The 15031-nt window shown below is 38.9% G+C and overlaps 1 protein-coding gene and 1 long non-coding RNA gene across 4 annotated transcripts in view; one reads left to right on the forward strand and one right to left on the reverse strand.

The window, feature by feature from the left end:
* Positions 1–15031, reverse strand: part of LOC136250834 (uncharacterized) — a 443931-nt gene that overhangs the window by 265118 nt on the left and 163782 nt on the right. The gene's annotated exons all lie outside the window — the stretch shown is intronic.
* On the forward strand, positions 5326–6293 carry LOC136248625 (uncharacterized). Its single transcript, XR_010697786.1, has 4 exons — positions 5326–5431; positions 5477–5544; positions 5597–5714; positions 6119–6293. It is a non-coding gene; the product is annotated as an uncharacterized lncRNA (long non-coding RNA).

Raw genomic sequence — 15031 nt, forward strand, 5'->3', positions numbered from 1 at the left:
ACTGGACTCAGTCATAAAGGTTCTTGTAGTTTGTGATATTGTTAAGTGAAATTTACAATTAACTTTGGAAAATGTCGAGTGCTGGTTGAAATCACACAAACACATTTAACATGTGGCAAGTCAAAAAACACTTGCAAGTGTCTAAGGTTGTACCGATATGCTTATTTTCACATATACCGATACCAATTATTTGCCCATTCCTGTAACTGATATGCCTATATACACATCAGAATATGGAAGGAGGATTTGAAAATCAACTAAAATTTGTGTGTACTGATAATGTAATTAATTTTGTGGGAAGCCGAGTTTACAAGATCTGCTATACTAACCCCTTTCATGGAAGAGGAACCCAAGTAGTTATAAGCCAGCTGCTCAAACAGGTGTTTTTTTAGTGGGATTCCAGACAGTGATCGACTAATTTCGTGGGCAGCTGATAAATATACACAGCCTGCTATAGCCTTGCAACCATACAAACAAGCCTAAACAGCTATAAAATGGATACACCAAGTAACTATTTTACCACTGACCGCTGTACATGTGTTCATCACTTTCTTTACTGTCACATGTCTATTACCATCTTTACTGATTGATTGTGTTAATCAACTAATTGTTTCTGCTTTGCAACCAATACTGATATTTGCAAAATTAGGCTCCTACCAACTATTCAACCAATTATCAGTGCAACAACTACAAGTGTCTACTGAAGATGACTTGGCATAAATGCACAAATATACATATTTGAAGATCAATGTTGTCACATTCAAACTTAAAACAATAATGCCAACATTAGTCAAAGATGGATATGAAGCACTTACTGATTTACAGAAGACTGAAGTGTTGAATGAATTTTTTAGTAGTGTATTTACTACCCATATAGAAAAAACAAGGTAGTTTCTACCTTGTAGCTTTGCAAAGTAGTTTTAAGGTTGCTAAATAATTGTATAACCAGGATAGGGTTGTATTTCAGAACCATATGGTTGTTGGGAGGTTGTATTACCATGATAAAGTTGTCAGAAGGTTGTTAGTTTATTGTAGGTAATAGCATTGGTACCTTCCCTACGTGCAGGACCATCTCCACATTAAATTAAACATTTTAATGCCAGGAAGAGGGACCAAGCATTAAACACCAGCACTGCTCATGTAGCTATGTAGAGTACATGGTGATGTCACATTTTAAAAGAGCATGAGGTTTCCTTATGTCATTAGTGATGCAAAACACTAAAGCTTATTGTTTGTGGTTTTGACAGGAATGTAGTTCAATTATTCAATGCATCTTCCCTACCAGTGACTTCAACGTGCTGTATAGAACAAACAAAACCTTTGCTACTTTACATGCAGGACAACTAAAGCAACAACAATTAATATATTGGAACCAAGCATAAATGTGACCGGATCTGCGAAAACAGCACATAATTGCATATTTTTTGAATTCCTGGTTATTAAATATTTATAATCTACTTAGCCAAGTGTACCTACTGGCAACGTTTCAGCTTCATATGCCATTAGATTTGGGAGTTACAGCCCTACAAAGTAGCAACAACAGAAAAAATTGATTTGTACAGCAAGTATAGGGAAAATAAATTACATGCACTTACAAAAACGGTTGTAACTTACCAACAGATTGAGATACGTAGTGAAACGTTTCACCATCGTGTTCGCCATGAACAGGGGAATCAATTACTGGGTAAGTTTGTTCTTTACTCACCCTTCTTCACTGCATACAAAGGCTAACTTTGTGAAGAATAATTGATCCCGTACGATCGCTTTGACATGATGTAAACAAACACTCATACTTACGTATCCTTGGGTCTACTGCAACGAAACAAAGATTTTCCAACTCCTCTTGAGCAGGCGAATAAGATGGTATCCAGGTGTTTATTGTTAGTCCCTTCCTTCACTAGGAAACAGGGGTAAAAAATATTATGGAATTTTTTCAATAATACACAAGTATTTCACCCAATGTATTCAATGCTTTATACTGTAATTTAGGCTTGTGCAATTATGTCCCTTTTTCGCAGATCCGGTCACAAATACTAGTGTCCTATATTTGCTGTGTAGCATGCATGTTGATAGTGCTTTAAAGTACATGATCCTTATGCAGTACATAATATAGTGAAATAATGAGCATACAAGGCTAATTAGTTAAACTGCATGCTGCGGTGAGCTAAGGCAATTGTATATACAGTGTACCCTACATTACATACAGGTGGTATACACATGGTACAGTTTCAGTTTCTATATGATGTTTACCTTGCCGACTGTCACAAAGAGAAATGAACTTGGGCATAATTTAAAGCCAACACAATTTGCAGTTATAGTTACTGCATGGCAAGCAAAGGTTCAGAACTTGTCCTATGCTATGCACTTTCAGTTCTGATGTTGCAGTGACACATATACCTCTTGCCATACAAAAACCCAATTTTAAAACACCTGCAGTGTAATTGACCATTAAGGTAATGTACGAACCTTTAGAGTGAAAGCATGTAAGCAGGATTATAGTGAAACAGTTGTGCCAAGTCAGACGCAGTTCCTCGGTGTAAACTATGAATCTGCATGGTTCCAGTATTATCATTTTTCAGATGCACGGTCGTATCTGTCCAATCATGCAAGCTGCCTATTTACTCCAGCAGTAATGAGGTAAATCTGAACAAACAGTTTTGCATGTCAGTGCACACCTATGTGCTTAAAAAAAAGATGTAGATATTCTGGATACTGGTGAAAGAAGGTTTTACCTACTCTAATACAACACACTGGACCAACACACAGATGGACAAATACGTTGGCAATTTGCCTGCCCTATCCCAAAAGTGCTATAAGAGTCCCTATGATGTGAGGTAGTTAGGTGTCAATGCTGAGCATAAGAGTTTGTAGATGAAGACTTGCATGGAACAGATAGAACAAAAAGGTGCATCAAAAAGGTCCCAAAAGTGAAAAAAAAAGAAGTTATGACCTAGGCAGGGATTGAACCCTGGCTGGTTATAATAACTTGAGGTTAAGGGAGGTGCACAAATCGCCACAGTTGTTTATCTGTGGTTTTGACAGGAATGTAGCTGAACTTTTCTGTGATCTTTCCCTACACCAGTGCCTTCATCGCCCTATAAAGAGCGAACAAATGCACGTATTGATTTCCTACAACACTTGAGTTGCCAGATGATGGGCGTTTAATATCGCTAAAGTCCCGCGTTGATACGTGCTTTGCATGCCAAGATATGAGCTAAAAGTCGTGTTTTAAAAAGATGTTCACAAAAAGGTACTGAGTATAAAGAAAAAAATCTGTCAACACGTGGATTTGAACCCACGACCTCTTACACACTAGTCAGGCGTTCTACCACTTGAACAGTATGTGCTGTGGTTTTCAAATGAATGTTGCTCAAGTTTTCTCTACACCTTGGCCTTCTACGTGCTGTAGAGAACAAACGGAAGCACGCGTGAACTCGTGATAACAATCTTAGAGTAGGCAGATGATGAGTGCTTCAGTATCAGCACAGATTGTGTCGATTCGTGCCAAGTCTGGTGAGTAAGCGGCGTGACGGTCAGACGGCTTTTCAGCTTTATATATATATACATACATAGATACCACCACAAAGCTGTTTATTTAATAAGCCATCATAAGGTTATATGCTCTTATACATTATTATTATGTTCTTGTGACAATGTATCTAATCAATGATTACCACATGTGTACATATTATTTATTTGCAAAAAACAACAACAACTAAGTTGTATGCTTCTTATAGATATGTGTGCTGTCACTGCTGTGGATATTTAACCAGTGCTAATGTGATGGGAACTTGATGTAAATAAACAAATGTAAGTTTGTAGCTATTGTAGGCAACAGAGATATCAGTGATTAAATCCTATTAAGTCTATTGTGGAGATCTCAGAAAGTTTCCAATAAAGTTAAAAATATGAATATTATTACATAAAGGTTATCACATAGTACAATTTACCTAACCCAAGCCATATAAGAAAACAGAATCACTACAAGTGTACAATGTACATTATATAGACAGAATCTAGATGCGTCTAACCCATCCTCTGTGGATGCTGGCTACACTTCACATACCCACCAAGGCCCACCGAGTGTATCCACCAAGTTGGCGTTATAGGACAAGGTGATTCAGAACTGCGCTTCCACAGACAGACAGACATTCAAGCATATAATCAGTGACCCTTAGCAACAATCATGCTGAACTGTTTCATAAACTGTTAATATTACATATGTCATGTAGTACAAGGGAGCTACATGCAGACCATGCGTACACAACTATAGCATACCAACTCCTGACCAAGCTAGTAATGTGCAATAATCTATACACAGATAAGACCATATGCACCACAGCAAACTGAAGATCTCATTGAAGATGAAGAGAATCTAGCCTGGCAGACCACAGCATGCAGTGTGCTATAATTGACAATGACACAAAGGCTAGGGGAAAAGAAGACAAGACCACAGGCACAGCTATAACATTTCTTCACAGCAATGAGCTACGATGATTGAACCACTGCTAGGCACCAGCCTATTATGCTGGCATAATTTTGAGCAAAATGGGTGCCTGAAAGCATCAAGCATAATGCTAGCATAATAGGCAGAATAACTGTCATACTGTAAGCAAAAATGCATGCCACAGAAAAAGGTTAATAGAACAGTCAATGCCACTTATATGGCATTAAGTAGTTATCTGACACGACTGTTATTATAGTTTACAATGCAGCCAAATTCTTAATGCACAACAAGTACTTTTTACATTTAGCCATTTGTTAATATGCCAAGGTTTGTCATTATCCATAGAAAGTAACAAAACATTGGAACTGTGGCAAAACTTTTGAGCATAATTATGAGCATAATAGGCAAAATTTTTGAGCACTGCAGCATAGCATAATAGGCTAAATTAAAAGCATAATAGGCTGGTGCCTAACCACTGCAATCACTGGTAATTCACAGGATATGGCTACATATATAGCTGCAACGTTTAGTATTAAACTGTTGATTATGGTGCCTTATTATTATATTTAATTAGCAAAGCCCACCAGGGGCAACAGCTAATGTACATTTCAGTTACACATGACTGTAATCAAATTATTCTTAAAAGTCGATGTCAATCTTGTCATTGCCAGGGATAGGCCATTGAAAAATTGCAAAATAATTTGCACTGCCGGAGGTTTGGAAGATTGGTACTGATGTATCTCTTATAGAGATCCATTGGTAGCTACTGATTTATATCACAAAAATAACATCACAGAAGTCGAGAAGATCACTCTGAAGGTAATTCACTCAGTAATGTAAAGGGAAGTGTTTCTACTATATTTTCTCGTCAGATGTACAATACTGGAGTTGTTACTGTGATAGTCGTGAGCATATAAGTATGAGCGACTTGCAGGATGCATATTTGAAATGATTGCCACCCATGGTGTGCTGTAGCTGTCCATGGTAAGGTTATGACTTGATGAAGGATTGCTGTCAGTTCTTTAACAGACAACTCAGCCAGCAAAGAACAGATTGAAGATAGCTCCTAGGGAGGTGAGAAGACAGCTCACTTAAAGGTACCTCACCCGAAATTGAGCTTCGCTGATGGTGTTATTACTTTCTTGCCAGATATATATCACTGAAACTGCTTGTTACTGTGCACTACGGTGGTTCAGTAATGAACTCAGGCCAGCTATGAAATGATTGTCCACTCAGTGACATAGCTATCCAGGCAGGTTTCCTTCAGGTTAGTAGCTAAAGTACTTATTGCTTGTGAATATTATTAACAGTAGTGTGGGAGACATTCTGTGTAAATAGCATAATAATTTCCTCAAATGTATATATTAAGATGTTAAAAATCACAAATAAACAGTTCAATAATTGAATGTATATTATCACAAATGCACAACACATCTTATCAAGTCTTTAGGGCAATGGATGTAGCTGTAAAGCAAAACAGCACAAATGTTGAATAGAAATGTACCATGAAGAGGCAATAAAATTCACTTCCTTGTCCTAGTACCACAAGTCAAGTGTTTCAGGTACAAAGGTGATCCAGCATTGACCAGCAATATCCACAATGCCTGTGAACATAACACAACACAGTGTTGTGTGACAAAATATTTACATGTATACTAATGTTATTTCCAGACTCACCATTCCACTACTATGATTTTCACTGATGTACTGTAATGATGTACTGCCATGTACACCAGGTTGGCTCAATACAGCAGAAAACTCAATGCAGCAGAAGATAACCAACGTATATACCGAATGTATTCAGAAGATAAAGCAAGCTGTGACCTTGGAAAATGACACTAACAATTAAAGCAACAAATGTAATTTGAAAATAATCTTTTGTGATTGTTTTAATTTGTGTATGTGAGAGGGCATAGTTTAATGCAGCTTGCGCAGAAACCAGGACCAAAAGGTTTAACAACCTAATATCTATGAACAACCTTGCTACTAGGCAGTATACAAGTGGAAAACAACTTGAAAGCATGTCAATTGCATGGTGTTTACCAGCTGATAATAGGTGGATGCAACCTTGTCGTGCAACCTAGACTCAACCTGGTAGCAAGGTAGTAACACACCCTGGTATCCAAGTAGCAGCAACTATGTTTTTTCTATATGGGTAGAGAAACCTTAGTGGATATACCTGATTTTCCTGATCGTGATTTTGCTAGTACTCTTACCAATGTTACTATTTCTCTTGAATTTTCTGTAGTAAGTTGTTATTGCTAAAACCATTTAAAGTACTAGGACTAGATCCTAAAATTTAAAAGAAGCAGCAGCCCAAATTTATATTCCTTTATCTATGATATAAGTAGATCACTAGAAGAAGGCCAATTACCAAGTGGCTGGAAAGTTGCTAATATAGTTACTGTTTACAAGAAACGTGATAAGTCTTTTCAATCAAACTATAGACCAGTAAGCATCACATCAGTATTATTTCCAAACTTTTTGAAGGGACTAATCATGATGCAACAATGGGACATCTATACAAGAGTAGGCTAATCACTGAACAGCAACATGGATTTGTACCAAAGTCAGGTTAGGCACTTATGTACATATGGATCTGGATATTTGCGTGAAAGGCTGCCCTTTGTTTAGTGGCCTCCTTTCTGTGGCCTAAAGGAAGGAATTTGGGGCATAGAACACCTCTGCACACCAAATCTTTCCTTGTCCAAGTATCCGTTAATCTTGAAAACTAAGGGCCTTGTAGACATTTGACCTCAAATTCGGACTAGATAATTTTAACTAAAAGTGACAGCCGGGACCAGGTACACTTACCAAACCACCACCACTAACACCAGTTGGTGGGAGGTGAAGAGCTACTCAAGCATCCAAGAGGCAAAGGTATGTGTTGAAGGTTATAGTCAAGTGGTCAACATTAAATGGAATTTAAATATCTTTAAACTAAGTTAATGTTGAACACGATACCAGCATCAGGCATTCAATTGCAGTGGACAATAATAGGAATGATTGTGCCTTAATAAGAATACTTGCACATGCGCAGATGTACCAAGTGCTCAACAAGTGGCAGTGGACAGTGTGTGTACCATCAGCTAACACTACCCCTCCCCTCCCACCCCCAGTTACTCTGGCATTTAACATGAGGGTGTTCGTATATTGTAGTAAATGCATGCCTTCTTTATTTCCCCATACATATTGCTTAATTGCTGTTGTTTCATGTATAAATGCTTGCTTGCTGTATGTTGTCTGGATACATTTATCCATGTATTGCTCATTTGTTATTGTCACATATATGTACATGCTGTGGCCACATATATGTACATTGCTTATACTTGCTGCTATTGCACTATTTGTACGTATACTGCTAGCTTACTTACTGCTAATACTAATAGTTTTTTACTAATACTAATACTAATAATTTTGAGCTCACATGCAGGTTCCACTGTTGCTTGTAAATGCAAATGTTGACAGGCAGTTCTTTTATGGGACAATGTCAGTTCCTCAATAAGAGTGCTGACATACGGCTCTTTCATGGGTCAATGTTAGCTCCTCAAATGAGAGTGTTGACATGCATATCTTCCATAGGTCAATGTCAGCTCCTCAGATGGCAGTGTTAACATGTGGCTTTTTCATGAGCCAATGTCAGCTCTCAAAAGGGGAATGACAACATGCAGCTCCTTCATGGACCAATGTCAGTTCCTCAAAAAACAGTGATGACATGCGGCTCTTTCATGGGCCAATGTCAGCTCCTCAAAAAATGGGAGTGTTGATATGCTACAATGCCAACTCCATGCAGCTTTTCCATGGGTCAGTGTCAGCTCCTCATTGTGAGAGGTGTAACATTTCTATCAAGTGTTGCCTCTCAAATAAGAGTGTTGGAAGTGCCATTCTTAATAGGCACATTTTCAGCTCCTTAACCTTGAGAGCTGTTACGCAAACAAGTGCTGTTTCTCAAATCAGAGTGTTGGCACATTGCTCTTCATGAGCAAGGGTCAGCTTCACACATGTCAGAGGGCATACCAGCATGCAGTCGCATTTGTGACAATGTTGGCCATGCTGCTCTGAAGCAGAGATTAAAAGGGCTCTAGCTGCATTTGCAGCATCTCCATTCCTGATAGAGGGAATGTGATAGTACCAGGTCTCAGTTAGGATGGTTGTCACACTTTCAGACACCCCACATGTGGCCTAAAGCAAGGAATTTGGGGCATAGAACACCCCTATCCATTCCTTGCCCAACTATCTGTTTATCCTAAAAACTAAGGGCCTTGTAGACTTTTGACCTCAAATTTGGACTAGATAATTTTAACCCAAAGTGACAGCCTGGACCAGGTACACTTACCAAACCACCACCACTAACACCAGTTGGCGGGAGGTGAAGAGTTATCTACTCAAGCATCCAAGAGGCAAAGAAAGGTATGCGTTGAAGGTTATAGTCAAGTGGTCAACATTAAACTGGATTAAAGACTGGTTTTCTAGCAGCATGATTTGTGCGGCTTTATTCCATAATGCCATCTACCATATTCTAGTATTCCTTTTTTTCATGGCATGTTTCTACATATTTAGAGCTTGCATACGAGTACAGTGGAAGTGATAGGAGACCTCGGATGCCTGCGCACAAAAACATAGCACTTCTAAGTTTGAATTACTGCAATCATATGCATGCACATTCACATACCTTCAATCTTGTACTGTGAAACTTTACAAGCAATTTTAAACTTACTTTGACAATAAAGTAGATTGGAATATCACAGAAGGTTTCAACAATGCATTGCATGCGATTACCTAATACATTACGTCACCCACACATTTGTTTCTATTAAATTTGCAACATCTGGACAACAAGGAAAATGATGTTTGCTTAGATGTTTGCACTTGGATATTTATGAAAGAATAATGAGAAGTGGACCATTTCATGGTCTGGTTTACTTCACAAACCTTTCAAGAGAGCAGTATGATACTAACATGAGATAGATGACAGTCTGTCTGTTTACCGTCTGTTGCATTTCTTGAGGAGCAAGTTGTGGAGTTGTGACACTGATAGATAGTACACCACTGAAACATTTTAGTTGTGTCTAACTGCAACTGAAGTTGTACTCTCTAGTTCTTTAGTGAGCATCAATAAGAAGTTGTGTGTCTCTATCTGGCTGACAATGATATACTCTTATGTTTATGCTTAAATAAAGTAATACAATTGCATGTTGAGCTTTATGTGATAAATCTAGTATTATTGACAGTATAAGTATGCTATATTTGTGGTGTAAATATTCAGGATATTTATTTATATTGCAAAAAGTTAACATGAGTAATATTGTTCAAGGTGACTAAAGTTGTCAAATTAGCTGGCAAGTACAAAACACTGGATCTGCTAACTCTGAAAGCATATATTCCCTGTAAAAGGATCTAAGCTTGGGATACGCTGTATTTCAAAGCTTTTCATTACGTTCAATTTGCAGTAAGACCAAATTGTCTTTCTTCGGCCTGGGTAGGATCTTCAATAACACCACCAAGAGAGGCAGCCAATTATGGATCTGTGGTACTTATGTGGGTACCACTTCTGCTTACTTTGTATGATGGTCCAAACTGCTTGGTCATGCGAGTTATGTACCACTGCCTTGTGGTGTCTTCATGTGATCATCCCCATTCTAGTGCCGGTGGTTTGTACAAATAGTTTCTACTATTCTTTCAAAGCTCTTCCAACATTTTATGACAGTGCCAAATGTAGATGCTGTCAGGCATGGTTTTCCGAGTTGCTGTCATAGACTGTTGAAGGATGGATCTTGATCCACAGTTGCACAGCAGCCTGTTCCACTGTGACTTGTAAAGATTTTAAACATTTACCGTATAGCGGGTTTTATCTGCGAGGTCCTAATTTGTGCGAATTATGCGAGAAGCTACAGGCTCGCAGAATTTAATTCTACAGCCTCTTATGCTTTCGTTTTTATTAAGTCTGTGAAATCTCCATGTGTTGCAGTGTGAACTGTTGACCTATGTCTCTTTTCAAGTACTTCAAAAGAGTGGATATTTCAGCCTCACTGCCTGATCCGAAAGGTCCTTTGTCAGATCACTTACCTACAGCGTCAGTTGCAGAAGCAAACAGAGAAGTTTTGAAAGCAGTAGCTGAAGCAAAGGAGCTGTGAAATAAGGGCCCATACATAAAAGTCACTCCAGAATGCAAAGCACAAGTTGCCAAGTTTGCTTCTATTAATGGAAATAGCGTCGCTGCCAGGAAGTACACTAAAATTTTAGGCAAGAAGTTGAACGAGAGCACTGTTCGTTTATGGGTAAAGAATTACAAGCTCGAATTAGAGCGCAAGAGAAAGGCTGATGATATTGAGCCAGACGTGCAAGTTCTGCCAACAGCGAAAAGAGGGCGTCCATTTTTACTTGGAGAGAAGCTGGATGGGCAAACTCAAGCGTACATATGAGCTGTTCGTGAGGCTGGTGGTGTGATTACAACAGGCATAACAATTGCAGCCGGTAAGGCTATTGTTCGTAAGTTTAACCTGACTTTATTTGATGAAACGAATGGCCCTGCTTTAGAGTTGACGCCTAACTGGGCTAAATCGCTTTTATACAGAATGGGTTTTGCCAAACGAAAAGGGTGCTCTACCAAGAAGTTAATGGTTCATAATTTTGAGGAGATAAAAGAGCAATTTCTCAATGATATTGTTACTGTGGCCAATATGGAGGATATCCCAGATGATTTGATACTGAATTGGGACCACACAGCTATAAACATTGTTCCTGTGTCTTCATGGACGATGAACCAGAAAGGAGAAAAGCGAGTTGAAATAGTTGGCTTGGATGATAAACGGCAGATCACTGCTGTCATTTGTGGAGCACTAAGTGGTGAGATTTTGCCATTTCAATTAATCTACCAAGGGAAAACGTCTGCATGCTTGCCTAAAATAAAGTTTCCTAAAGATTGGCTACTGAGCTTCACACCAAACCATTGGTCCAATGAAGACAAAACTGAGGAGTATATTCATTCAGTACTCTTACCTTACTTGGAGAAGAAAAGAGCAGAATTAGGGCTTTCTAACACTTTTCTGGCTGTTGTGTTGTTTGATGCATTTAAAGGTCAGACAATCGAAAGAATTTATCAATTGCTAGAAGCTAACAATGTGTACACAATAAGTGTACCAGCAAATTGTACCGATAAGCTTCAGCCAATGGACTTAAGCATCAACAAAACTCTGAAAGATTTCATGAAGAAGGAATTTAATGAATGGTATTCCTCGGTAGTGTATGAGACACTTGATGTAGAAAATCCAATACCAGCTGATTTACGGATGGCAGTGATGAAACCTCTTGGTGCTCGATGGCTATTAAAGGCTTACAGACATTTAATGGTCAACAAAGAAATCATCCAGAATGGATTCAAGGCTGCAGGAGTAGCAGATGCCCTGAAGGAACAGCGGTCACTGTAGTAGCAACTGTCAAGAACTTGTGTAACAATTGTGTTAATTGCATTAAAATAATCATTTGATTAGTGAAGTTGTACAGCTAAATCACAATATTTTATGGTATATACAATAAATCACATTCTAGTATCAGTTGTAAATGTAGTTCACTTCTGAGGCTTGACCCGGCGAGATGGGAAGGGTGACATTTTTCCTTGACTCAGGAAGTTGATTAAATGTGACCTCATCTGTGATTGGTGAAGGTAAGCCTTTTCTGGATTACGTTTCTTTGCCAAATATACTGCATATGCAATTGCAAATAGTCCACAGTCACTGAAACCTTGTTGTTTCTGTACTACATGAACCTCTTTAACACCAAAAAGCTGCTGTATGATCTTCAGGCTTTTTTCATCTACAGAATTGTAGAGGGAATCATAGATGCTTACTGCATTAGGTTTTGACAATATTGTGCTGGCAGTTATCCAATGATTACCCCTGACATGGACAATTTGCAGCTCATTGACTCAGGGAGTTGAACTTGCCTGCAGTAAAGTGGATTGCAAACCTTTAATCGAAAACTGGCACTTTAGTATGGTTTGGGCGTAGTTAATGTGCTTGTCATTTAGTTGAAAACCACCAGCAATTTCATCTCTGTCTGAAAGAGTAAGAGACACTCTTCCACATTTCACCCATGTTGAACTGGAGACTAGTACAGTTGCACTGCTTTGATGCTTCACGGAATCTTCGCTACCACTAGTACTTTCAACTGGATCTAGTAAAACCATAGATAAACAGGCCTCAGCATCATATTTATGACTCTCTTTTGAGTTAGAATTTCTTCTGTCAGCAACGTCTGGGGGCTCATCTTGACATGACGGTTCACATTCTAACATTTTCATACTTGTCGTGGGATCAGCGATGTCTCTTATAGATTCCTGGGTCATGTCTTCTCCTTGTGTGTCTGGTAGAGTGTATTTTACTTCTACAGTAAACTTTGCACCCTCAGGTTGCTCTGGATTACTACTAGAGCTACTGCTCACATCACTGCCACTAGTACCAGCACCACAGATAACTGGCACAGACATAGAAAGCGGCACTGGCCTTTTCATATCAACTAGTATAGACTTCGCTTTATTCACCATCACCTTACAACCAGCAAACTTCATTACCCATGGAATCTCCATGCCACCTTGTGGCAAGTCATGAGAGTACCGCCTCGAACCTGTAACTGTGCCAGTTATCGTTGCTCCTGTCTTCCCCAGAAAAACGTAACAAACTGTAGAAATTTTCCTAGGCACGTGTCCCACTACAGTGGTCCCCTTACATACCGCAACAGCAAAAGGATCGTGGTGGTTTCGTACATCACGGCGACAGTACAGCACTTCTCCTATAAAACTGGACCAAATATCCTTGTAAACCTGATATCCTCTAATCATAGAATCTATCGCAAAGGATTCTACTTCAGACACGAGCTCAGACGCCATTGCACGTGTAGCATACCACGATTTTAATCAAGACCACGTGTTTTGATGATTGGAAGGGTTCGCAGATATTATAATCGCAGATATTACTGCTGGACGAAAAGCTTGCTTCTTCGCAGAAATTGCGCCTCGCACATTATACCCGCTATACGGTATTCATTACAGATATGTCGGAGCTCTTCTTGACTGGAGTGATTGTTTTTGGTCCGTAATCTTATCAGTAGCAGGGGTAGATTCAGGGGGTTCTTTGGGGTCTCGAGACCCCCTTCAGGTCGAACCTCAAACAGGAAATATAAAACAGAAAGTGTGTGGAGGAAAGCAACAGATCATAAAAAGATCGATGTACTCTAAAAGAGCAGTCCTGAACTATTCTAATGGATCTTATCTGCAATGACATCACAATGTAATAATAGCAGCAATAGTGTTGGGACTTTGTGCAGGGTTGTATTGGGAGAGGTGGAATTTTACTATGATAATGTTAATATACAGCAACAAGCGGCAAGGTGAGGCATACATACTTAGTTACAAGACAAAAGCGCACCGTTTTATATTCATATCAAAACTTTGCCTGGTGGGATTATTTCACATCACCACATCATGCTAACTAGCCTTTTACCTTCATTATCCAATGTTCCTATGTTGTGAAATCTGCAAACAAGGTGCATTTTATAGTTACTACAAATATGAACGAAGCACTAACACAACCATTTTGTCAATTATGACGTCAATGTGGATAAGGTTCATTAACTATGATATAGCATCACATGATGAAAGTTCAAGTGATATGGATTGTTTAATGGCAGAAATGAAACGTGCTTACTGTGCATGGAATAACTGGCAACTGCAAGGAAGCAATAGCATTTGTAGTCAATTATATTGTTGTAAAGGTACGTCTGATTTGTATAATCTTCTATATAAAGTAGTGTTTTACTGCTGGTACTTTTCTTTTGTGGTAATGCACCTGACTCTGTCGTTGATCAATATGGGCACATAATATCACTCAGCTGTTCTTGAGATCTCACCCAGAAGATACAGAATGCTGGTCCCCACACTCAATGACAAAGTGACACAGGAGTTAGCTACTTCAGTAATTCTTTAGGAAGAAGTGTGATGAACAAGTGCTTTATCATTCGTCATAACTACTGTGTGCCAGGAAGTAGTAAGCTATAATATAAGTTTACAATACCATAGTATAGTAATAAACTGTACAAACAGCGGTGTAGGCTTCCAACTAGTTATATGTCACTAGATACAGTACAGCTCAAATATAACTTCACAGTACACGCATTTTGCGTGAATTCCACACACGTGAGCTGAAGCACGCAAATGCAAGTTTGGCCTTGTGTACACGCTTCGACACATGTGTCTTGTTACATGCATGAAACAGTCAGTCACACCCACTACGTGTGTATACTTCTTCACATGCGTGTGGCTACACGAGCACATGCGGTTGCATTTAGTACACTGTGCTGGACGCATTCATGGACGACTCTCGTATCATAGCATGTATAGTATGTGTCTTGCCGTAGCGTAGTTTAGTTGTTATGTTGTCCTAATTTCGCCATAATTATGACTTTAATACATTTGTACACTGTAATTACAGTACGAGGTACACCAAAGCATGATGTATCCGGAACTATGTAATCTGTAATAGCTATTGTAGCTACATATTAACAATGTTTCTAATTTTACAGGTACCTACA

This window comes from Dysidea avara, chromosome 3, assembly GCF_963678975.1.
Source record: "Dysidea avara chromosome 3, odDysAvar1.4, whole genome shotgun sequence".
NCBI classification, from domain to species: Eukaryota; Metazoa; Porifera; class Demospongiae; order Dictyoceratida; family Dysideidae; genus Dysidea; species Dysidea avara.